We start from the raw sequence: 25,399 nt of genomic DNA, 5'->3' as shown, positions 1-25,399 counted from the left end.
TTACGGTTCTGTTACAATCTACCATCTTGCTATTTATTCATCTTTCTTAAATTCTTTTTTTCCCCTCTTTTCTTTTATCTCACCTGCAATGATGACTTAGCTCTCTACCTCTTAGTTTTGTTTACATGTCCAGGTTTTCAAATAATACCGTATCATCACATGTGATGTTAAAATCCTATGACAATCCCTTTATCTTCCTTCTCTGGTATTTTTGCTATAGTTCTTACATATTTAAGTTCTAAATTTGTTTTAAATACTTAATTAAAATTATTTTTTCTTCAAACACTCTCAAAGTTATTAAAGATGAGCAAACACATTTCATCACATCTATGCCACTTATGCCCTTTCACTGTGCTGCGGAGCTCTAGATTTCATCTGGAACCATTTCCCCCTGTCTGAAAACACCAGCATCTACTGTAATGCAATACTACCAGAGAGTGTCTTAAAAAGTTTTTATTTTACTTTTACTTCTAAAAAAGGCATTTTTTGCTGGTTACAGAGTAACAGGTTAACACTTTTCTTTTCCTTTGGTACTTTAAGATTTTATTCTATTGTCTTCCAAAGCACTTATTTTCTGGTTAAAAAAAGTCCCCTGTTATCCATCTCTTCATCCCTTTGCACAGAACGTGTTAGAAACTTTGACTGCCTTAAGAGTTTCACTTTTTCACTGATTTTTAACAATTTGATTATGATTTTCTTGCTTGAAGGTCATGAACTCTCTCTTCTTTGAGCTTATGGTTTTCGCCAGTTTGGAAAATTCTAGCCGCTGTTTCTTCCAGTACTTTTTCTAACCCCTTCCTTATAAGGACTCCAATGCATGTATATTAGGCAAATCCATATTATGAGAGGAATGCTCGGTTCTGTGTTCACCTCCCTTCTCCGTTCCTCCCTACATGTTCAAAATTCCTACTATGTCCTCTCCAGCATGGGCTGTTCATCCAACCCATATTTGTTTATTTCAGGTGTGTTTTTCATCTCTAGAAGTTCCCTGTCAAAGTGTTTCTCTTCTTCCATTTCTCTCCCTCTATCATGCTATTCTCAATCTTCTTAATAGGAAGCACAGCTTATAACCGCTGTTTTAATGGCCTTATCTAGTAATTCCATCATCTCTTTAATTTGTATTTCTGATTCTGTTTGATTTTTTCCTGGTCCTCAGTGGTATTTAATGCTTCTTCACCAGCTTGATAAGCTTGACTGAAATCTAGACATTGCTCTTTGGAGCTGGGTTTTTGGCTCCAAGATGACGTTTGGCTTTGTTCTGTGATGCAATTAAATCACCAACATCAGCTTGATCCTCCCGAGACTTGCATTTCAGCTTCCTAAGGGTAGGCCTAGTGCAGCCAGAGATGAGAACTGTTGGAACCACGCTGAGCACCCTTCTGAGTATTCTGCAAAGGCCACAGGTATTATAAAATCCCTCCACCTGGGCTGATGGACACACAGAACTTATTTTCAGCCCTGTTTGAGCTATAGGTATTGTTTTTCCTCTTGATTTCCAAGGATTCTCTCATGGGCCTAGGGAGTCACCCCAAAAGCCTGCCCAGATCAGGACTCAGCCAGGGAGAGATGGGAACCCCTGCAGACCCCCAGGGCTCACACTTTTGTAGCTGCCTTCCCTTTGATATTTGGACCCACAAGTCCATCCCCTTGACCTCCCAAACTCACTCCTGTCTTCTCAGCTTAGTGAGGCTGCTGGACTCTGTTTGAATCTCCCTTCCCTCCTCCCCCCTTCATATATATTTATCTTTCTACTTGTTTAAGGTAAAAAATAAGTTTTCAAATCATACTAGCGTCTCATGAAGCTGAGCAGAGCTGAATCTCTCCCTTAGCAGGGCTGATCACTAATAGAATTAGAGCATTTGAGTATGTTTACCCAGTTGTCAGACAGAGAGAAAGTTCTCAAGGGTTTTTCTTCTTGACACAAAAACATGTCCTTTTGTCTTGGGAACAATAACATCTCCAATGCTTTCAGGATAATTGTGCCTGAGGGCGAGGCAGGTTTCAGATTTGGAGGCTGTATTCAAAGAACAAATTTGTTTCAAGGCTACAGAGGATTTATGGGTTTGGAAGTCCTCACCAAAGAACTCTTTATGGCTTTTAGAAATGGTTTTCTGGAGGCCAGAAATGGCCCAAATTAGGAGCATGTGAGAATAAAGCCAGGGCCTTCGGCTGTCCTAGCTTCTGCCCTGTGCTGGCTTCAGGGTCTGCGTGAGGGTCCACAGCTTACCGTGTCCCTCCTCTGTGTGGGCAACGCGAGCCTCACATGTTAAATCTGGTAACGCGGCCAACGGCATGGAAGCGTGAGGCAGGGTCCTCTGCACTTTCCTGTAAAACCAGATATGGAACCTCCTCATATTCCACATATGTAAAAGGGGGTGCAGTGGATTGAATTTCATCCTCCAAAACTAATTTGCTGAAGCCTTAACCCTAGCACCTCAGAATGGCCTTGCTTGGAAATAGGGTCACCTCAGAGGTATTTAGCTGAGCTCATACAGTACTGGGGTGGTCCCCAATCCAACAGGATGGGCCTCCTTACACAAAGGGAGCTCTGAGCACAGACGCCCATGGTGGGAGAGCACCATGGTGGTGAAGGCAGAAATCAGGGCTGCTTCTGGCCCAAGGAAGGCCAGAGCCCCAGAGCGGGGTCAGGGGAGGGGACCAGCTTCTCCCTGACGCCTCTGAAGGAAGGGCCCTTGCTGACCCTTGCTGACTTCTTGATCTGGCCTGCCGTGAGGCGATGTGTTTCTGTCCTCTGAGCCTCCTGGCTGTGGTGCTTTGTTCCAGCCCCAGAACACTCATGCAGGACTCACCTGAGCAGGCTCAGGCGAGCATCTGTCATCACGATAGCATCGCTTCCCCAGCAGCCTCCCGTTATCAGAAAATGGTGTCCATTATGAAACATACACAAACGTGAGGACTTTTTAAATTTGAGGCTCACGTGTACTAGCCTGACAGTGAGGAAGTGCTACCCTGAGTTCTTCACCCAGCTTGCTGTATAGCTTCACGGAAATTACTAGACATCTCTGCACATTAGTGACGTGGGGACATTAACGTCAAAAGTTAGAGTTGTGATGGAGTCTCATGAAATGGCTCCCAGTGACTGTGCCACCCTGTCCCCTGCTATGCGGTTCCCTCCCGGAGCCAATCGGGGCTGCCTTCCTCCACGGTGCGAGGCAGAGGAGGGAACAGCATGTGTCTTCCACAGCCTAAACCACCAGAGGCATCATAGCTTTTGCTTTGCTATCTGGGAACTCAACCCTGCCACCACCTCATGATGAGTCCAGTCCAGCCTGCTGGGACAGCTATGGGGAAAGAAACCACGGAGGTCCCAGCCAGCACCAGCTTCCAGATGGATGAATGGTGCTGGCCGGACCTCCCTGCCCAGCCAACCCTCCTGCTGAAGCAGCTAATGCATGAGCCCAGGCAAAACCAGCATAGAAGCCAAGCAACCTGCAGACCTGTAGGACTGGGGGTTCTATTGGACTTGCCTGTATACCGAGGGCACGTGAAGTAGTAGGTTATTTACAAGCCTCTACCATAACATCACAGCATGGAAACATGCTATTGATGGCATGTGCAGGGAGACACCCCTTCCTCCCTGAGTCAGTCCCACAGTCCAGGAAATTCCTCCCACCCCAGAGCTGTGACTATCAGAGTGAGAGAGAGTCCTGCTGCCCAAATCCATGCTGCCCAAATCCATGCTCTGTGTTTGCCGAGTGCCTGTATGCAACACAGCCCGTCATGAAACCCACTTGGTTTGGGTTTGGTTCTGTTTTGTAGGCACTCCCCCAAATTCACATGCAAACAACTGGCTGGGGGTTCATCCAATATTAAAGCTTACTACCTCTTGCACCCCACACCCCATCTAGATGGCAGCTCTGATGTCAGATGACTAAGTTCTGCCCTAGCAAAGGATCTTTTTCTGTCCTGTGTCCTTCCTTATTTCTGTGGTGTTGGTGCCTCACGCTTCTGGGCTTAGCTGCACGCACCACGAGAAGGGTTTATTCTTAATGCCCTGCTCTGAGCAGATGTGACTACACAGAGTGCAGGCAGACACGGCGTGTACTCTGTGCCATTGACCCATGTCTTACAGAGCCACTGTCGCACCTGGTCCAGGCCTCTGTCAGAGGTCCTGGGACTCACTTTGCCATGATCCATTCAAGTTTCTGTCACCACTGTCCCTCTGGCTTCTGTTCTCCTTGAGGGCAGGGAGGACGCCACTGGTGTTTACATCTTCAGAGCTCAGATAATAGATCCTAATGGGAGGGACAGAGAAGGCAGGAGAGGAAGGCGGGACAGTGAGTTGAGAGAGGAGGGGGCAGAAGGAAGGGTGACGATTCAGAGAAACACAGGAGAGCGGGGACGACTGTTCAGGCACAGGTGCCTCGGCGCCCATTGTGATGTCTCCTTCTTTCAGTAAAAATAGTTCACATTAGTAAATATTTATTGCTTTGCCAGAAGCTGAACTGTGTACTTTTTGTATTTAATTGATACAGACTACCTAATTCCCAATGCTGTCTTCTGAGGAAGATGGCCACCAGTATGCCCGTAAGATAGCTGAGACTCATATAACACTTCAGCCTGGGTGAAATAACTGGGCCGTAGGGGCAGCAGCAGGATGTGGGCACAGGGAGGGGAAAGCCGGCACCCGTGCCCTTTATCAGGTGGCTGTATCGCTTGTCTTTTTATCTGGTAATTGGGCCTATAGAAAAACTTTGTCCACAGTAATGTTTCTCTTTAAAACACTGCATCTTGAGCAGTGTGTCAATATTTCTCCGCTTTGGGGAAGATAGGCTGGGCATGATCTTCCCTTTCCTTCTCTTTAAGTACAAACAGAAACCCTGAACGATACGTACACAGCAGTGGAAGAAGACTGGCCGGGATCAAGGGGAGCTCAGGGACAATGTGATGGTGAGTTCCCAGTTTCCTTTTATGCCTCAGAAGTCTTAGACCAGATATTGAAAAAATTGGCAACCTGGAAATGCCAGCAAGTAGCAACACAAAGAGCTCAACAAAAGCCTGTGCTCTCTGGCCAAAGAATCCGTGGTGAGAAGCAGCTGCCAAGACAGAAAACTGCTCCATTCCAGCCAGAAGCCACAGGAGAAGCTGGGGCCCCTCTGCATCCCCACCAGCAAAGCTGAGCGGAGAACCTGGAGTCCTGGGTGTGTAAAGAAGCATCTCAAACTTTCTTCTTCCCTTGTTCCCTCAGGGTGAGAAGGTGAGATCGAGGGCAAGCAGAAAGTGAGTCAGGATGTCCGTCCCCACTGGGCAGCAAGAGCCCCTCGTGGCATCAGTGATGACCAACGCCGGGAGCATGGACCTGCGCCCCACTTCAGAATGCGCCCCTCCTCCTCGGGGAAGAACCCAGCAAGGAGTCTTTAGACATGGTCCCGAAACAGAATCCATGAAAGAACAAATGGATACACTGGAGCTTATCAAAATTAAAAGCCTTGCTCTGCAAGAGACCACGCCGAAAGGACGAAAAGACAAACTGCACACCGGGAGGGAATATTGGCAAACCACACATCTGACAACAGACTCCTCTCTGGGGTGTCTAGGAAACTGTCACAACTCAGCTGGAAAAACAAACAGGCCATCCAATGAGAAGACGAGCAAAGGCCCGAGGAAATAGTTTGCCAAAGAGGATGCACAGACGGCAGGAGAGCACGTGAAAACTTGCAGTGTCGCTAGCAGTCAGGGAAGTGGAAATAAAGAGCGCGGTGAGATATCACTCTGTACTTGTCACACAGGTTTTTAAAGAAGTGACAGTACAGAAGGCTGGGGAGGGAGCAGAGAGACTGGGTCCTTCATGCATCGCTGATGGGAACGTAAGAGGTGGGACCCCTGTGGAAAGGAGGTTGGCAGCTTCTGAGGGATCTGAACTCCTGCTTCCTGGATGACCCAGCAGCTGGACTTGGGGACTTTCACTCCAGAGAAACAAAAACTTACATTCACACAAATAACTGGACTATCCAAAACTGGGAAACAATCAAATTCTCCTTCAATAGGCAAATGGTTCAACAAATTATGTATAACCCATGCCATCAAAGCTACCCAGTAAGAAAAGAAAAATAGCAAATTATTGATGTGGGCGACAGGTGGATAGATTATCCTCAGTGAGAAAAGTCAGTTGTAAAAGTTCCTACGCTACGCTTCCATTTATCTAATCTGCTTAAAAGGACAGAATTATAGTGATCTATTGCTCGGATCAGGGACGGTGAGAGCAATTATCTTTTACCTGTAGTTTATGATCACTCTATGAGGTAAGCACTATTATCAGCATCTTGGAGAAGACACAGTAACTCAGAGAGAACTTGCTCAAGAAAATGGAGCTAATGCAAGCCAGAGCCGGGATCCACACGCAGGGCAGAATGACCACCATGCACGCCCGGGACGGCCACGCTAGTGGACACAGGTCACACTGCACTGCCTTTTAACCTCCAGGGCTGGTGATGCACTGCTCAGACTCAGAGCACTGAAGAAACTTGTCCCAGAGCCAAGGCAAGACCTGAGCTTTGGACGCAGGTGGAAATAACATCGGAACATACTTTAGACAAAGTGTGTGCCAGGCCCCTCACCGTCAGGACAGAGACAGGCCAGGAGAGGGGTGGCAGAAAGGCAATTGTGTGACTCTGTTTTCAGAGGTAGGCTCCCTTGAGGAAGATAGTTTTTGACAGCAGAATAAGAGATCAAAGGAGTCGCACTGGGTGAAAGCAGCATCATACACTGGGTGTAATATCCAAATAAAAGATGGACATGGCCTTCAACCCAGGAACAGGCAGTGTATTCACATCAGCTTTGGCTTAGAGTTAGAAGTGCCTTGGAGTGACTCACAGCTGTACTGCGCAGCAACTTGATTGTGTGTTTTTGAGCTTTAGTTCCTTTATCTAAAATACAAAGACGACTAGACAACTCTATCTCAGGGAGATTTCAATGGCACTCGAATTAACGTGTATGTAGCACGCAAACCAGGTGCTTGGTCCATGTGATGACAAAGTCCCAGGCACTGACATAGACTATCGCCCAGCCTCCTGCTACCACCCTCAGGTGCAGTTCAGAAAGGATGGATGCCACGTGCCAGGCCCTCCCAGCCAGGCCCAGTTGCTCCTGAGGAGCGGGAGATGGAGGCTGGCAGGGTGGGGCGACACCTTGCAATCCTGGGAGGCAGAATTCTGGCACTGGTGCTTCCAAGGCATAGAAAATAGTATCCAAGGTTCCTTCCAGATGTCAGCCCACTGTCTCAGCAGGGGACATTGTCAAAGCAATTCATAGTGACAATGAAGTTTGTCACATTGTGAGGGCAGCCTGGGCAGCATTTGAGCTCTGCCTGTCTGACTCAGAGGGGCTGGTCTCCCTGTCACATGTGAGTGCTGAAATGTTGATGGGACGGTGGTTATGCTCAGGGTGAGAATTTCGTTGTGACATAAAAGCATGATTCATCTATGTCCAGGCCACCAAGCTGTGTCTTGCTATCACAGAACCTGGCTCTAGGCTCTGCCCCCACTCAGCTGAGCCATCATGATGCAAACTGCCCTTGCTGTGACTGAGAGGGAAGAAGGCCCTGGGCCAGCCAGCCTCCGTGGGGCAGGAAGAACTCCGTGCTTGGGAAGAGAACTGGGGGAGGAAGGTTAGATTCACGAAGTGGTTCTGTGTGACTTAGGGCAAGTCACTTTAATTCAATAAACATGGGTTAGCCGCTCTCAGGCAACATTCTAGGCACTTGACTTCTTCCCAACCATGTGATGTGACACGGAAGCTGGACAAGCATGGACCAAACCGGGACTGCTCTGCCCTGCACTGGCGACATGAACTTGGCAGGCCCCTGGAAACGGGCAGCTGGGCCCCTCACCTGTAAAACAGGGATAACGAGAACTACCCCACAGGGCAATTGGGGGAATTAAAGGAGGTATCAAATGGCAAGGTCCGGATACCTCAGTGTCCCATCTCTGGTATTTTTATGACTCTAATCCTCAGTTTCTTCACCTGAAAAATGTGATCTCTGGGCTCCTGAGGAAGACATGAGATAAGTGGGGAAGAGGATAATTTCTGAAGTCAAACTCATACGTGACGGTTTGCAGGGTGCCAGGAGAAGAGGATCAGTCTCAGCTACTGCACGATGCAGATGGTGGTCCTGGGCTTCTGATGTTTTTAGTTTTTTGTCACCCAATTTTTTAGGCACTGGATACAAGTTGGGCTCGTGCCATGAGCCAGGCACCATGTATAAGGCACTGCCCATATTGAGCTTGAAGTCTAGTAGTGGAGGTGGATGACCGAAGCCATCATTAAATACGGCAGATTCCATGCCCTGCGAAAGGGCAGCCTGCAGTGCTGTGGGGCCCATGGGCAGGGTTGTTCCCAGGCCAGAAGACAGAATGGTGAACTGAGCTCGGGGGATGGGTGGGAAGTGGGCAGGAGGGCAAGAATCGCCTCCGACGTGAGTAACCCGTCCCCGTCCCTGCCTAACTCCCTGAGGGTCCTCTGGAGGAGAAGCGCCCTCGGAGAGGTTCCTGAGGGCAAACGTCATGTTTCTCCAGCCCCCACTGCATACCTGCTGCTTACCCTGGCTACCCACAACTGTCCTGAGTGAGTGGATGGATGGATTGACTTAGCAAACAGCCACAACTGAAAAAAAAGGACTTTTGATCCATAAAATCTGTCACCATTCTGAAAAATACAACCAAATTAGCAATAGGAACTAAGCTGGCTCAGATGTCCCTGCCACCCATTCATCATCCTCTGAGTGCAGGCAGTCCTCAGCATCAGACACGGTAAAGATAGCAGCATCTATTTTCCAGGGTTCCCTCGTCTATCTCTGTCTTACCCCAAAATAGTGACAACCCAACAGCCCTCAGTCATTTCACAAGCATGCACCCGTATCATTTGGGGAAACCTTCGAGGGGGTAAGTGAGTGATCCTGAGGGTGTCTCATGCTGTTTTGGTGTTGAGTGTGACCAGATATTCCTGCTTGGAATGCCCATAAATCTTTTTAGAGGTGGAATACAGGTGGGCATTTTAAAGGAATTGTGTGGCTTCAAATGATACCCGATAGAGAGGCCCTAGAAAGGTACAATGGGCTAAATGCTTACGTGACCCCCAAATGCTGCCCGGGGCCCAACTGAACCCAGAGGCGATGGCACCTTCCTGAAGGTACAGCACACGTGGGAAGACATAGGACAAGAGTCCTGTGCACGGTGACACAGGACAAGAGACTCATCGACTACAGTGAAGAACATTCAGACACAGGACAAGTCAGCCATCTGGGTTCAATTCCATCTGGAAGGCCTCCGAGGTGACAGCTCCAAACTTGGACCAAGTGTGCAAAGTACATTCAAATCAACCTGAGCTCTTAAGAGAGGCTGCTTGGTTTTTTGGCATGCCTCTCAAAATTGTACTCCAAATTTCTTACTGGAAATTTGGAAGAAACTGCCATTTCCTGAAGTATTTATGAGATGCTCAGGTGCATTTAAGCTGACTGGGCCCCACATTACCCTGAGTGTCTACCAAGGCCTGCAGAGGAGGAACACTTGTCAAAGGCCTGGTGGACACAGGCCCAGGGCTCCCGGCTTCTTGTGCTCACTGCTGCCACTTGAGTTTTGCTCTGTTTTGTTGTTTCCTTCCAGTAAGAGTCTGAGCTTTGTGGAAGGAACACCACTGTGACTCAGAACAACACAGCATCCTGGCCTAGCCGACTTGAGCCCTGGATAGACCCTGAGCCTCGTTTCTGGTTCTGTAAAATGGATGTCACAGCAACACCTTCTTTGCAAGATTTCGGGGAAGACAGGAGACATACTGGTCACCCGGCCTCGGCCAAAGTGCTTCCTTCCACCCGGTGCCTTTGCTGTTGTCCCCCCAATACCACACTGTGTGGCACACAATGTACCATTGCTCCTCAGGTCCCTGCAACTGCACAGACCCAGCAAGGACACCTGCTCACAGAGGCTGATCTGAGCACTAACAGGAGGACTTTGACAAGCAAACATCTTACCAGTATGACCACCAAGGGACCAAACCATGGGGGGCCAGTTTAAATCAATCATTTAAAATCCACTCATCTGAACAGTCCACTTTATTTCATTTATTTATTTATTTATTTTTGAGACAGAGTCTCACTATGTCACCCTCAGTAAGTGACATGGCGTCATAGCTCACAGCAACCTCAAACTCTTGGGCTCAAGTGATTCTCTTTCCTCAGCCCCCCAAGTAGCTGGGACTATAGACACCTGCCACAATGCCCTGCTATTTTTTTTTTGTTGCAGTTGTTATTGTTGATTTTAGGTGGCCCAGGCCACCAGCCTCAGTGTATGTGGCCAGCACCTTACCCACTGAGCTACAGGCACCACCCCCTTAGTCCACTTCAGCGGCTGTCCATCTTGCTGACCTCACATGGTGGAAGGGCTGGCTAGCTCTCTGAGGCCTCTTCTAGAAGGACACTAAGCCCATTAGGAGGGCAAACCCTTCATGACCTAATCACCTTCCCAAGGCCCCAACTCCTAATACTAACTACCATGTTGGGAATTAAGTTTCAATGTATGGACTGGAGGGGCACAAACATTGAGGCTATAGCAATAGGTGTTGAAGACCTACTGTGTGCCCACCCTATTTGGGTGACAGGAATAGGATTGTGAACTGGATAAAACAGTCACCTTGCTTTCAACGTGTTCACATTCAAGCATGCAAACTTGGGTAGACACAGAGGCAGCAGAGACATGAATAAGATAAGTTCAGATGGGTGGAGGACTGTGACATGATAAAGGTCAAGAGGGACGCGGGATCAACCTTCGACTCATGGACCCATGAAAACCACAGTCTGAAGAAGGAGGATAAAGTTGTTGGGTGAACCCCAGTGCGGTGGGGTTCAGGGTGGGAATGATGAGAAGAGAGACCCAAGTGAGGAGTGTTGCCAGAGAGCAGAAAAACCTGTGAACGGCCAAAACCAGAAAAGGGGCTGCAAACACAAGGGGCTCTGTGGAGGGGCCTGCAGGGTAACCATGTTGGGGAGCACTTAGGCAAGAGGCGGGATGACACCACCAGAAGTTGTCCATCCCCTGTCCTCTGAACCTCAAACTAGGAAGATCATACCTACTGGGTTATCCTGGTGGCCCACGTCACGACGGGACCAAGATGGAGGCAGAAGGGCAGTCAGGGAGGACGTGATGACAGAAGCAGCCTCCGAGAGAAGGTGGGATGCCACACTGCTGACCTTGAAGGAGGAAGGGGCCACAACACCAGGAAGGTGTGTGCCCTCTAGAGGGCGGGAGGGACAAGGAAACACATTGTCCCCTGGTGCCCCCGAGAGGATGCAGCCCTGGAGACACCTTGATTTCAGTCCAGGGAAACCCATGCTTGGACCTCAGGCCTCCAGAACTGCAAAATAACACGTTTGTCTTGTGTCTTAGAAACACTTACACACAAAAACACACATCCCATTTCTCTGTGAGTATAATTTCATGTTTTTAAAAAACAAAAGGCAAAATTCGCTTCAGAGAGTTGAGGGTATTATCTGGGACCCCAAGGGGACTAAGACGTGTAAGGAAAATATATGAGGTGCGTCCATAGGAGACGTCACAAAGCTAAGCCTCTGAAGTTTCTAAAATTATTTTCATTCACTGGCGTATTTCCAAATAATACATATTCATTTCAGGAAAATATAAAATTCAGAGAAGTAAAACAGAAACAATCACCTGACCCTGATCCCATCAGTAAAAAGCAAATCATTATTTTGGCTTGTAGCACACTTTTGGAGAGCACTTCCATACGTGCGATAATGATTTCAACTGACATGGGTAATCTTCACCCTTAACTTTCTTCCCAGAACTCTCAGCAGGGGGCTGGAACACAGCAGGCACCCAGCACAGCACCACCGCCACCATGATCTGTCCCCGCCTGCTTCCCCTTATTCCTTAAGCTTACCCATAGGTAAGTTTCACCCTTCTGTACTGAGGGGTTTGTTCTTCAAGTTTGCTTGACTAGGGACAGCATTCTTGAAAATCTAGATCTCTCCAGGGTTTGGGAGAGCCTCACTTTTTAACTATTCACAACTTTTTAGGAAAAGGTTTCTAAGATGGACCTAAGATAGCTAACAGGTTTCTAAAGGAAGGGACCAAGGAAGGCAAAGCTCTCCTAATGGTTTACGCAGGAAAGAGAAGCTCCACATGTGGGCCCCTCCTGCTGCTAATTGGGGGACAATAGTAAGGCCTCTTCCAAGAGCAAGACACGGACCAAATACATGCTTCTCAGAACCACGCGTGGCAAGCGGGGTGTGACCTTGGACGTACATTAGTTTCTCAAGTTTGGCAGAGAGGAAGCTGAGACCCAGACCACACAGCAAGTCAGAGGGGCCTGGAGCTCAGGAGATGGATCTTTGATACAGTCTGTCTCCAAGGAGACCCTGAGCTGCAGCTGGGCACCGTCCCAAACCATCCAGGGCTGGGGGGCAGAGAGACTCTGCACAGGGCCTCCATGGGGGCCCACCCCAGCTACAGTTTGCCCTCCCCAGCATCTCCTTTCCCGGTACGGCTACGACCCACCAGGACCCCTGCTTTCTCCACCTAGCTGGGTCCTCCTGTCCAGCAAGGGAACGTCCCTGGCCAAGCCTGCCTCACTACGCTTGCCCTCTTTGAGACATTTGACCATTTGAAGAAGCCATTGGATACCACAGACATGTTGGCCCTTTATCCTTATTATAGAAAAGGTGTATAAAAAACACCATGTCATCTTTAACATTTTGCTAAATCCACTCTTTGACCCAAGCTCGAGCCAACTTCAGTCTGTTCCTGAGTCTTGTAATCTCATTCCTTTCCTTATTCTCACCCAGGCTTCAACCTGGAAAGGTGTGTGTCGGGGGGATGTCTAGGGCACGTATGACTGCTGAGTGACAGGGACAAGCTAACCACAAAGGGCATTTATCTGGGACAGCAACACAACAGCTCCACTGCTGAGGCGACGTGGCCGGGCCTGAACAATGCTGCCAGCTCTCCAGGCCGCGGCCACTCTCGCAGACTTCCGGATGACGGGGCCTGTCTTCGTCCCAGAACCCTCAGCAGAGGCCTGGGACACAGCAGGCACCCAGCACAGCACCGCTGCCACCACACTCCGTCCCCACCGGCTTCACCTCATTCTCTAACATCTGTGAGCAATCCACATGCAACCTACTTTTGCGCTTATTCCTTCTGCGTCTGCACCTCTCGTCAGCAGGTGCCTATCCCCTTCACAACTGTATTTTTAGTGCCAGAGCAGTTGGGCACATTGGAGACCTTTCTAGAAATCATGTTTGAATGGACAACTAAATGAATGAGTGATTAGATTTAATCAATAGTGCGCGTGACCCACTATGATGCCTTGCTGCCCGTGCTATACAGTATAGCCCTGTAACTTCAGACACTGAAGGAGGAGTGTGCGCGTCCCCCAGGACACGCAGCAACACTGCCCCGGACACCGCAGGTGCTTCCCAAGGGGGTGGAACGTGCTGCCTATTACTAACTTTTGGGATTCATCAGCAGGTATAGATCTGTTAGGTGTCAGATGAAGTCATCCTTCCTACTTACTGCGCGGGCGGGGAGATCAAGAAATGACTTGAATGTCTTCACAAAATTATAAGATGTGAAACAGAACCCACAATTTACAAATGCACTATCCCCTAATTGGCAAGACAAAGAAACTGCATCAAATTATGTGTTGCCACACAAAGTAAGCATGCACGCTTGCCTAACTTACAAATTCTACCCAGTCTGTGTCTGAACTGCTCAATAGCTTACAAATTCTACCCAGTCTGTGTCTGAACTGCTCAATAACTAACAGTCGCCTGAAAAACCTTTGAATTCAGCCCCCATGTGAGGCAGCAGGAGGCTCTGCTGAGGTGGTGCTCAGTGGTGGGCCCCTGGGCCTCGTTCCCGCTGGCCACTCTCCCCCCAGTGGGCTTTGTACACGGCTTTGACAAAGGTAAATACATTTTTAAACAATGAATGTTACACCAGGGAATTTTTTAAGCCTCAAACCTCAAAGCCCTGTTATTTCGGTACTATACTTGATGACACCAGCTTCCTTTTCGCTACATTTTCTTTTCATTTCAAAACTAGAGAAAATTTCACTTAAAGATGAGATTTGGGGTTAGAATCCACTTGTTTCATTCTATAAAACTACACACATCTCTTGTAAGAAATTACTTCTGTGTCTAGCAAAACAAAGTCAAAGGGCAAAGCTTCTCTGCTCTGGGAACCTGCACTCTCCCAGTTTGGAGCAAATAATCCATTACCTGGGGTCCTCCGTCTTAGGTGCAGCCAGTCTTCACCTGCCCGGGCCCTCATGCCTTGTCTGGGCCGAGGGTGGCACAGCCCGGCCATGGTGAGGTCATCCTGCCCTGGCTCCAGCTGAGTTTCAGGTTGGATCTCACATGAGGGTGGACACATCAGCGTCTTCATCAGTGTCTGGGCAGAGAAGTTCTGATCACAAATTAAATCAGCACTTTCCCGCAAGGACCTCAGGGCTCACCTTTTCTATCTTAGCCTTAATGAATAAAGGGCCCCTGTGTCTCAATCCCCTCTGGGGGTGGGGTGTGACAGGCCTGGGGAGGGGATGATCCACTTAGGCCCGTAGGCCACTTCTGGATGGGATCCTTTTAAAATTCAAATCATATTAAATCACCCATATTGGAAACCCTTCAAAGCCTTCACACAGAATGTCTGGCGTCAAGCCTTCCTATGCGCTTGAGTTCCTAGCGTCGCGTCCACTGGCCCTTTCTCAACTTCCTCTCCCTAGTATGGTCCAGCCATGTGGTTCTTCCCAGTCACCAGGTTCCCCGTCCAGGGGTATCACAGCTGTTCTTTCTCCAGCTGCCGTCTGCCCTCAGTCTCTCTAGATGTCCTTCCCTGATCCCCATAGCACATCCCTCACCTGTTTGTCTTTTCTCTCTAGCAGTCATCATACTTAACAGCATGTTCTTTTATGATCTAAAATCTCCCCCTTGAATGTGAACTCCATGAGAGCCAGTGCTGTCTACGCAGCACCTGACAGCACCAGCACAAGGAAGGAAGTTCATGCTTTACTCTCAGGAGAGACTCGTCCTCAACCCAACCCACATGCCAGGTTTCTCTCCTAGGGGGACAGCATCCTTCCACCCTCTGCGGAGACAAGGAGGCTTCCATCTTCCTGGTTTGCTGGAAGCCGTGGCTGGAAAGGGGTGAGGTGGGTTCTGACCTCTCCCCTGCCATGAGGCCTACACAACCACACCAAGGGGAAGAATGTTGTACAGATCCCCTCTCTGTCCTGGGATTCTTTGATTTCTACAAAGCTAGTGGAGACGGAATGCTGAACAATAAGGTTCAGGTGCCCAGCAGTTCAGAGTTTTCTTCTGATTTAAAGAACAAAAGAAAGTGTCTTTTCTTATTTCCCACACATTTCCATTGAACCAAAGGGACTGTCACTAACTCACCCTGCTCAAAGCCACTCAGGGTCCATTTCTTCACCAACGTGCAGCCGGGACATTGAAGAAGTTAGAAGCAATTACATCAAGATCACAGAATGACTCTCAGTCTCTAGTCCCCTGCCCTCTCCTGCCATTGGCTACAGTTTCCATCTTGGAAGATTCCTGGCCACACCCTGGGTGGTGAGTGACCTACCCATGTCCATGGACCAGGTATCCTCCCACATCAGCGGCCAGCTGCAGGCCTCCATGCCACCCAGACCTGACACCCACACTGATGTGGCTTCTGTGGGCTCTGCAAGGTGGCTGCTGCTGGCCCAGCCGTAGTCCTGGCTTTGCTCTTCCCTGAGTGGGAGAGTCGTCCCTTCTGCTGATGATGTGCAGGATAGGAGGAGCGAGCACCTGCTACCTTCACTCCCACTCCCTGGCCAGTCTCACTTCCTCCACATGGGTCCAGCTGCATCTGTGACTCTATTACCCTTCATTGAACCTCAAGGCTCAAGAGGACCCACCTGGCTTTGCTCGCACTGCCTGGCTCTCCTCATCCTGATGCATTCCCCGTGAGCCCTTGACGAGCTGAACGATTTACATTCACGCATTGTATTTTATCCCCAAGACAGCCCCTCGGGATGAATGTTCCTATTTCCAGAGGAGGAAACTGAGATTTCGAGCTTATCTGGTTCACGGTCTTGCGGCTGGTAAGTGGTCCAGCCATCTCGTGGTTTTGAAATTAATCAACAAACACTGAGTGTCAAATGTAAGTACATGAAAAACTTCTTATTTGCTCTACCACCTCGTAATATGGTCTATATGGACAAAGATAAATGTACAGAATGTTCATCTTGACACTATCTATAATTGTGAAAAATTGGCAATAACCTGCACATCAACACCAATAATGAAAACTCTACGTGGTGATAGATTAGGCAGTCGTCAGGCCTGGCGAGGTAGAGTCCCGTTTATTTCCGTGTAGATCTGTCTAATGCAGATTGCTAAAAGCAAAAGGCAGGCTGGAGAACAGGTCCCCAAAGCCATTCTCTAGAACTTGACCCCAGTGTGCATCTTCTGCGGATTTACAGATAACTTCCAGTACATTTGAAGGTATTTAGACACACACACACACACACACACACAGTTTTACAAAAGAGGAACACATTTTGCATGCAGCTCTGTGACTCACCACCTTGTCTTTTTTACTTAACCACCTTGGGCATCAATCTCAGTTGACTTAGATCTATTTTATTCTTTGAAATGGTCACATTTCACTTTATTTGTTTATGAGTGTATTTATGAAACACTTACTGAGTATGTGGCCTGGTCCCTGGTTTTCTACTTGCCAGGGATCAGGCCAAGCACTAGGAAGTTGTTCTCAGCCATTTAATATACTGTTATTTATTTCATTACTGCCCTGGTGATGAATTTTCTGTGTCTCCCATTACAAATCAAATTCAAATCACACCATGTTCTGGAAACTTCTGTTGTGACCTATAACAACCATCAGTGTGTATGTTGTGCTTTGTTGCATAGTCCAGAGATAAATTCCTGGAAATGACATTACTTGGTCAGAGGGCAAACCCAGCTTCAGGGGTTTTTTTTCTTTTTTTTGGTTTTTTTTGCAGCTTTTGGCCAGGGCCGGGTTTGAACCCACCACCCCCCATATATGGGGCCAGTGCCCTACTCCTTGAGTCACAGGTGCTGCCCACAGCTTCAGTTTTGATAAATTTCTTTTTTCATGAACATCGTAACTCTTACAGTCCAGTGAATAAAGGAATATAGACATTTTCCTGTACAAGGAAGAAACCAATGGAACTCCGGAACCGAGAATCTGATTTATAAAGTGGGGCTTACAGAGAAGAAGCCGACATAGGAACCCACTGCCTCATAAGCACAAACTACATACATGGAGAGTTTCATAGATTACCAAATGTTTTCCCCTGAATGAGTCGGGTTCCTGAGAAGGAACATGTGAGACAAATGCCACTATCCCCATCCTGCAGGTGTGAACCCTGAAGCCAAGTGTTAAAACCTGGCCCAGTTCTACTCAGCCTGCCCATAGTGGGGTTGTGTCCACCTGCAGGATGGGTGAGAGAAAGGAACCTGGGGCTGGGAAAGGCACTGGGCTCTTCTGCAGGGCTGCCCTCCTGGGATGGAGGTCTGCAGAGCCAGTTCTAGGAACGCAAGAAAAAGCCAGCATCATGTCTGTGGTTTCCAAAGAAAGTCCTGGCTGTGGAGCGGCACTGCCTGCCTTGTTTAAGAAAAAATAAATCTACTTTCTCATGGGCATTGGCAAATGATACAAATTGGTCTTTTCTTTCCTAAAGAGTTGATGCTCAGCGCTTACCACTGAGGTAGTCCCTAGGAGAGCTCAGGCCACAACTACTTAGCAGCCCTGGAGCAGAACAGGGGAGTGGGATTGAAAGCCTCCCAGTCCCATTTGCCTGGTAACTCCCACCCAGGGATTGTGCTGTGAGCTCCTACTGCACCAAGACAACCCAGACCTGTTTGTAGGTACGCTTGCTATGTGATATGAGAATTGGTGTCCCCATCCGTAGATGAGAAAAATGGACATTCAGACACAAAGGCACAGGCAAAGCTCATTTCCGTAGTGAGCCCCGGGTGACCCCTGTACGCAGCAATGTCTACCTCTCTGCCTTCCCCCCTGCCCACTCCCCACCTGAATCCCTCCAGCACTCTCACTCCAGCTCGGCACTCAGCTCTACTCTGCCGCTCTTTGTGTGCTAACTCCTTTGCCCTTCCTGTCTCCACAGAGAGAATCACTGGCCATAATAAAGCAGGCCGCATCCAGAGACAGCACGGAGGTCGGGCTTGGGTTGGGCAGGGCTCTGGTCAGGTCTCCTGACTTCCCAGGCCTGGCCCCCTCCAGGTGACCCTCCATCCTAGAGGTAGCAGCCCCAGGTCTTGCATCCAAAGAGAGGGCAGCTACCCCAGGTCATCTCCCTAAAGGAAAGATGCTTCTTTCTCAAAAGCACCCACAAAGCTCCCTCTCCATATTTATCCCCAGGTAGGTCACACATCCTTTGGCCAGAGAAATCACCCTGGGGACTGGCCTAAGTCTTTCTGTCCTGAGCTAATCACTAGCAATGTACATGGTACAGCTTCATCCACACAGCGGAGCTGGCGTCTCTTTAGGCCTCCCGGAATGTAGGGGAGAGAAGACATCTATTAAAACCAGAAACTGCACATCTTATATTTTCTGCCACCACCAGGTCTATTCCAGGCGCATGATAAACTTTGGAACAGTGTCTGTTTCCACCTGAATCAGTGGTTACCCCTGTCCTGTCCCCCAGGGTATGTCTCTGTTAAGCCATGGTCATGGGCAGGGATAAGAGAGGTCAGGCTTCCTGTGTCATTTAACTGCCCCAGAGTTGATGACCAGGGTTTTGGAAGCCTACTGGAATGTCAAAGGGAGTGGGTTCTCGTGCCCTACACCAACTGTGACCTTTGCCACTATTTGCCTGAAGCAAGAAGTTCTATCTGCAAAGACTCCAGAATTAAACCACACTATTGGCAATGAGGAGCGAAAATTCTAGGCAATTGGTGTTCCCTATCCCACTTTTATTCTCCCCAACCGCTAACCCTCCATCCCCACGCCCCAGTCCCCTTCTGTCCAGTGTCTCTATGAGTGACAGGCCTGCCCTCTCTGCCCCGTGTAGGCAGCTAGGTGAGGTAGTGGCCCCAGGCCTGGGGCGGGAGAGAGGAGATGGGGAGGAAATCCCACTTCAGGCTTCACTTGGTTTTTGTTGCTGTTGTCGTTTTCCAAGTATCTTTTGAAAAAAATTAATAGCTTTGGTTCCATAAGGATTGGGGGTTTTGGCTAAAATACTTCATAAAATTTACATAAGAGATTCAGGCTGCAATTCAGGGCAGCCAGTGCCATGGCCATGTCCTGCACTGGGTAGAGGGAACCTGTGATGTGGATGGTCAGGAGCCTCCTGTGTGGGAAATAATCTCTCTCCCTAGAGCAAGGTCGCGAGGTGTTTGCTGGGAAGAAGAAGCTCACAGTGGGAATCCAAGGGTGAATAGGAATCCTCAGGTGGGCGAGCCAGGGATGGACATTCTGGAGAGAAGGTAGACACTTTGAGTGAGTAGCTGGGTTAGTATTCGAGTTACACCATGTTCTGGGACTTCTGCAATGAGTATCCACTTCTTAAAAATGTCTGTTGGATTTTATTCACCATCCAGGAGGCTTCTCACCTCCAGCCCAAGGGTGCCGCCTGCAGGCATATTCCAACAGCTGTGCGTGCACCTTCCATGCCGCTCAGTGTTCACCTCTCACCTAGAGCTTGCGATGCGTTCTTTCTCTTCTATGGGTTCGCCATCTTTTCTATCAAGAGAAATAATCATGTTGTAACGTAGTATGTACACTGTAATCACATTTTTCTGGGGTTTTGTCCTGCGTAAAAAATGCTGCAAAGAGATCATTGTGCATATATCCTTACATGTGGGCAATTTTCTTCTGTAGATATATATTCCCCAAAGTGGATTATTGGTCAAAAGTGAGATGCATTTTTAATTCTCATAGAACAGATTACTTTCTGAAATGACTGCAGTAATTTAATCCCATCAGCAATGTACAAAAAGGCCTTTTTCACTAATCCCTAGCCAGCCATGAATTTCATAAATCCTATTAATTTTTATCAACTGAATGATAAGAAGTCCTATCTCACAGTTAATTATATTCCTCTTTCTCTGACTCTGGGTAAGCCTGAGCACATAGCCAACTTTTGCGGCTGGGGCGCAGCTGGTAAGGTCACCTGTGTCCTGCAGGAGGGAAGAGTGCCTGTAAGTCAGGAGCCTCACGCCCAACGTGCCTGCCACTGCTGCCTGCCCCATTGGTGGCAGATGGCTCCGGTCAGCCACATCTTCCCCTCTTTGCCACCAGAAGCAGTCTCAGAATCCTTTAACAATATTATACAGAACCATGTCCTGTTTACTTATTTTTGGTGTTACTGCAATTGTCAAGGGGATCGTCTTCATAAATTCTTTTCCCAGGTTGAAAGCAAGACTTTTGTCAAGAATTTTCCCCACATTTTCTTCTGGGATTTTTATTGTTTCATGTCTTAAATTTAAATCTTTTATCCAGCAAGAGTTAATTTCTGCCAGTGGTGAGAGATGTGGGTTCGGGTTAGCAGTTTTCTACATGTGGCTAACCAGTTCTCCCAGCACATTTTTTAAATAGAGATTCTTTTCCCCAGTGTGTGCTTTTATTTATTTTATCAAAGATCAGATGGCCATACATGGCTGGATCCATCTCTAGGTTCTCTATTCTATTCCCTAAGTCTATATCTCTAGTTTTGTGCCAGTACCATGCTGTTTTGATCATTGTAGACTTGTAGTATAGCCTGAAGTCTGGTAACATGATGCCTCCAGATTTGTTTTTATTTCTTAAAATTTCATTGGCTATTCAGGCTTTCTTCTGGTTTCATATAAAACAAAGTACTATTTTTTTCAAGTTCTTTAAAGTATGATATTTGTGTTTGATGGGAATTGCGTTAAATCTGTAGATCACTTTTGGCAGTATAGACATTTTAACAATGTTGGTTCTTCTCAGCCATGAGCCTGGTATGTTCTTCCATTTGTTAACATCTCCTGCTATATCTTTCCTTAGGATTTCATAGTTCTCTTTACAGAGATCGTATAGGTATATTACCAGGTATTTCATTTTCTTTGAAGCTGCTCTGAAGAGTATTGTGTCTTTGATATGATTCTCATTTTTACCGTCACTGGCATATATGAAGGCCACTGATTTGTAGACATTGATCTTGTTTCCTCAGACCCTATTTCTTCATCACTTCCAGGAGCCTTGTGGTTGAGGCCGTGGGGTTTACCAAGTAAGATCATGTCATCCAAAAAGAGTGAGAATTTGACCTCCTCTGTCCCCATTTGAATATCCTTGGTATCCTTCTCTTACCTGATTGCATTGGCTAAGACTTTCAGAACTAGATTGAATAGCGGTGGCAATAGTGGACATCCTTGTCTGGCTCTAGTTCTAAGTGGAAACGCTTTGAGTTTTATTCCATTCACTACAATATTGACTGTGGATTTGTCGGCACAGCTAAGGGACAACAGCTGAAGCACAGAGACAACCTTTGGCATGCGAGAAGATATTTGCATGCTATGAATCTGAAAAAGGATTGATAGCTAGAATCTACAGAGAACTAAAATTAATAAGAAAAGAGCAAATAATCCCATTTATAAGTGAGCAAGAGACTTGAACAGAAGCTCCTCTGAAGAAAACACAGGAATGGCAAACAAACAAATGAATACATGCTCATTATCCCTAATCATCAGAGAAATGCAAACCAAAACCACTCTGAATATCACCACGCACCAGTGAGAATAGCCCACGTCACAAAGTCCCAAAGCTGCAGATCCTGGGGTGGATGTGCGAGAAGAGAACACTACACTGCTGGTGGGTTCGCACCTCTACAGAAAGAAGTATGAAGAATCCTCAAAGAGCTACAAGTAGACCTTCCCTCTGATCCCACAATCCCATTACTGGGCATCACCCAGAGGGAAAAAAAATTTCATCGCAGAGACATTTGTAATAGAACTTTTTTTTACAGCTCAACTCATAGTTGTGAGTTATAAAGCAATCCAAGTACCCATCAACCCATGAATGGATTAATACACTGTAATATATATATACCGTGGAATACTATTCAGCCATAAAAGGATAGAGACTTTCCATCTTTTGTATTTACCTGGATGGAGTTGAAGCATATTCTTCTTAGTAAAGTGTCAGAAGAATGGAAAAGCAAGTATTCAATGTACTACTCAACACTGATCTGGGCTAGGTGCATATATTACTGGCTCACACCTGTGATCCTAGCACTCTTAGACAGTGTGTCCTGGGGTTCCTGTTCCATGCCCTAAGAAGGGTGGTGCTGAAGCAGGAGGGACCGGAGGTGCATAGTGAGTCATGAGGCAGCCGATGCTGAGGGAGCTGGGCTGGGTTCCCCAGACCTTGTTAGAACCCCGGAGGCTGTGAGAAACTGCCTTGGATACAGACCGAGTGGCCAGGTGCCCTCCCCTGTGAGCTGTGCTTTTCACTGTGTTCAGTCGTGCCCCTAGTGAGAAATGTGTTGATGGAAAGCACAAGTTCCCACCACTGGCATTTACTGTTTCATAGAACCTACACAACTTAGAGACATAGATCAGAACAAAAAAGGTGGAAGAAATACACAGCATGAAGGCTGTGCTTGTACAGCCTCTCTGATGGTCTTAGGACCAGTCTGAAGCGCTTCAAGCTGCCCTCGTCACCTTGGTCCCTTTAGTTCATTGTTGATACTAAAGTACCCCCCAAGAGAAGTAGCATGCATGCTTAACCTGCATCATGTATAGACAAGGATGGAGAGAGAGAGAGAGCTGCAGAACTTGCCAGAAAGAAATTTAAGGCTTCACAAATAAGCAGGCAGTGCTCTCCGGAGTTAAGCTGCTGCCCGGGAGTGAGTGGCCCAGGGCTCCTGTTTAGATGAGGAGTGAGGCTCCCTGATAAGCTCATCTACCTTGCCGGGCTGAATGAGTGCGGGTCATTCTTTGATCTCTTGGCACCATCACAGTTTGAAGGGCAGTTTTTCTACACCATCCTGGGATTTCCCCCAAACAGCATTTAAAATTGCAGCCATAATATACACACACAGTAGAAACCAAGAGAGGTAGTCTTTGCCCTTACTGTGTACTGTGCTGTCTTTTTAAAATTATTATTCGTTACCATTTCATAAAAAAAAAAAAAAACACTGGTTGTCACTCCACTAAATTAATTTCACAAACCACAAATTGTAACAGCTCAAGCTTTGTAACGCTTTGAGAAATTATTGTAGGTGAGCCAAGAAATGCACACATGATTTCATAACGGGGCTTGTTGGATTTTATTTAATATTCTTTTTTAGAGTGCTTACTATGTACAAGCATGCTTCCAAGTGTTGTGAACATGTTAACACAAGTAATGTTCAGAAAAAGGTACAAGTTAGACACCGTAACTACCCCAGTTCATGGCCCGGGTAGCTAAGAAGCAAGTGGAGTGAGAAACCAGCCAGCCAGCCAGCAGTGAGAGGCACCCAGCAGTGAGAGGCACCCAGCAGGGCTCCGCCTCTAACCTTGGTGCTGGGTAGCATTTGTTTACACTACAACACAAAAGAAACAGACCAGGAAACAGCCCGCTAGGTTTGCACCATAAAACAGGTACTTTTCACACAAAAAAATCAAGATTGAACTGCAGTAAGGCTATTGGTCATTTGTTAGCAACCCTTTCCCTGTGTTCCTGTTTCCCAGGCCTTTACCTCTATCCAACCTTCCTGGGACATGGGATTCTTTGAACCCTATCTTTTGGCCCCTTTGCATTTTGCATATGTGCTCTGTGTTAGAGATCAATAAAAGCCTTCTGAAGAAGCCAGAGATTTGCGTCCTGGTCCCAGTCTGCCACTTGGCATGAGATAATGTCCACCTTCCTCCAGGCGTTCTCAGACTCTATGCCTTAAGCCTGTGTAGATCATCCTGATTTCCCCAGCGATGTTTCCCCTGTCAGCTCAGGAGTCTGTGGCAAACCCAACAGTACTGAAAGTGAAAAACAGAATGTTTGTGTGAGTACTTGAAATGCTAAATTTCTACGGAATGCATATGGCTTTTGCAACATCATAGCGTCAAAAAATCTATCTTTATGCTTGTATCATACTGTCACAGCTTAATAAAGTCATGAATAAGGTAAGAGGTCATAGTGGAATTAAACATACTTAGTCGTAAGATATACTAAAAATGAAACATCAAAACTGGGAGACATGGGAGACAAGGTCACAGGCCATCTGCCGGACAAATAATCCTAACTGTATATTTTGAGTTAATTTTACTAAGTACAAACAAGTTTGTAACTATTTTATTTTATGGTTGAATTGATCATCATCCTTACAGAAAGGCTATTTTATCCCTAATAATTACTTTGCTTTAGTCAACTGCACACCAATGGGAGAGCAGGATCAGGGACATGGTGAAACAAACCGTCCCTGAGGGCTCCCCTGCACTGGTGTGGGACCTTGAAATACGTACGTCTGCTGCTGCTGTGCTTACCAACCATAGCCTTGATTACTTGTTGCCTTATCATATATATTTTTTATTTTTAGTATTTCTGCATCTTTAGGCTTTTGAGCCTTTTGTAAATAGCATCAAGCTGAGAACAATCTCATTTTAATCCAGTCTGACGATCTATGGCTTATTTTGTGAAATTAATGGATTTTCACGTGTCATTATCATTGATATGTTTGCACTAATTTTTATCACTTTTCTTAGTAATTTTTTTTTTATTTTTCATGCATCTATATGTACCTTTTAACCTCATTTGTTGGTTTTTGCCTTATTTTGATTCTCCATAAGCAGGCCTTGCAACAAAGATTGGGGTGTATGTGGTTTGAGGGAGGAGGTATCCCAGGGAGACGTTCTGGCAGGTGAGGTAACAGGTGCCTCAGAATCACCCCCCACCCCAGGGAGGAGGAGAGAGCCGAGATATTTGCCACGGATTGAGGGTGGCTTCTGGGGACTGCCCCTGCCTTACCAGAGGAGAGAGAAGCACAGAGATAATTGCATTTGGGAGATTTGCAGCATAATTTAGCATAGGCTGAGAAGGTAGGGATGGGTTCTAGAAACTTCTGCTAAACCTTTTGGAGGCTTTCTCCCTCTAATAATTATTTGCTTATTTATTTCTTTCATGTCTTCCAGTCTGGAATTTGTTCATGTTTCTCCTACTTATTTCTATTCTTTTAGAGGTTGTCCTTGACATTTTACTGTTAAAATTACTTTAGAAATTCTAAAATTAGCCACAAATATATCCTCATTTCCTAAATTATGCAGGTACATGATAGCAGGTTGAGTCTTATAAACTCCTCCTGGCTCATGTGCAATTATGTGGGAATTGTGTTACGTCATCTTTATCCACGTGTACTCTAATTTTTATTATTAAATACATTAAGA

Source organism: Otolemur garnettii, unplaced genomic scaffold, assembly GCF_000181295.1.
Source record: "Otolemur garnettii isolate 467f Iridium unplaced genomic scaffold, OtoGar3 scaffold00062, whole genome shotgun sequence".
Classification (NCBI taxonomy): Eukaryota; Metazoa; Chordata; class Mammalia; order Primates; family Galagidae; genus Otolemur; species Otolemur garnettii.
The sequence above is the reverse complement of the archived record's forward strand: the minus strand, read 5'-3'. Positions refer to the sequence as shown.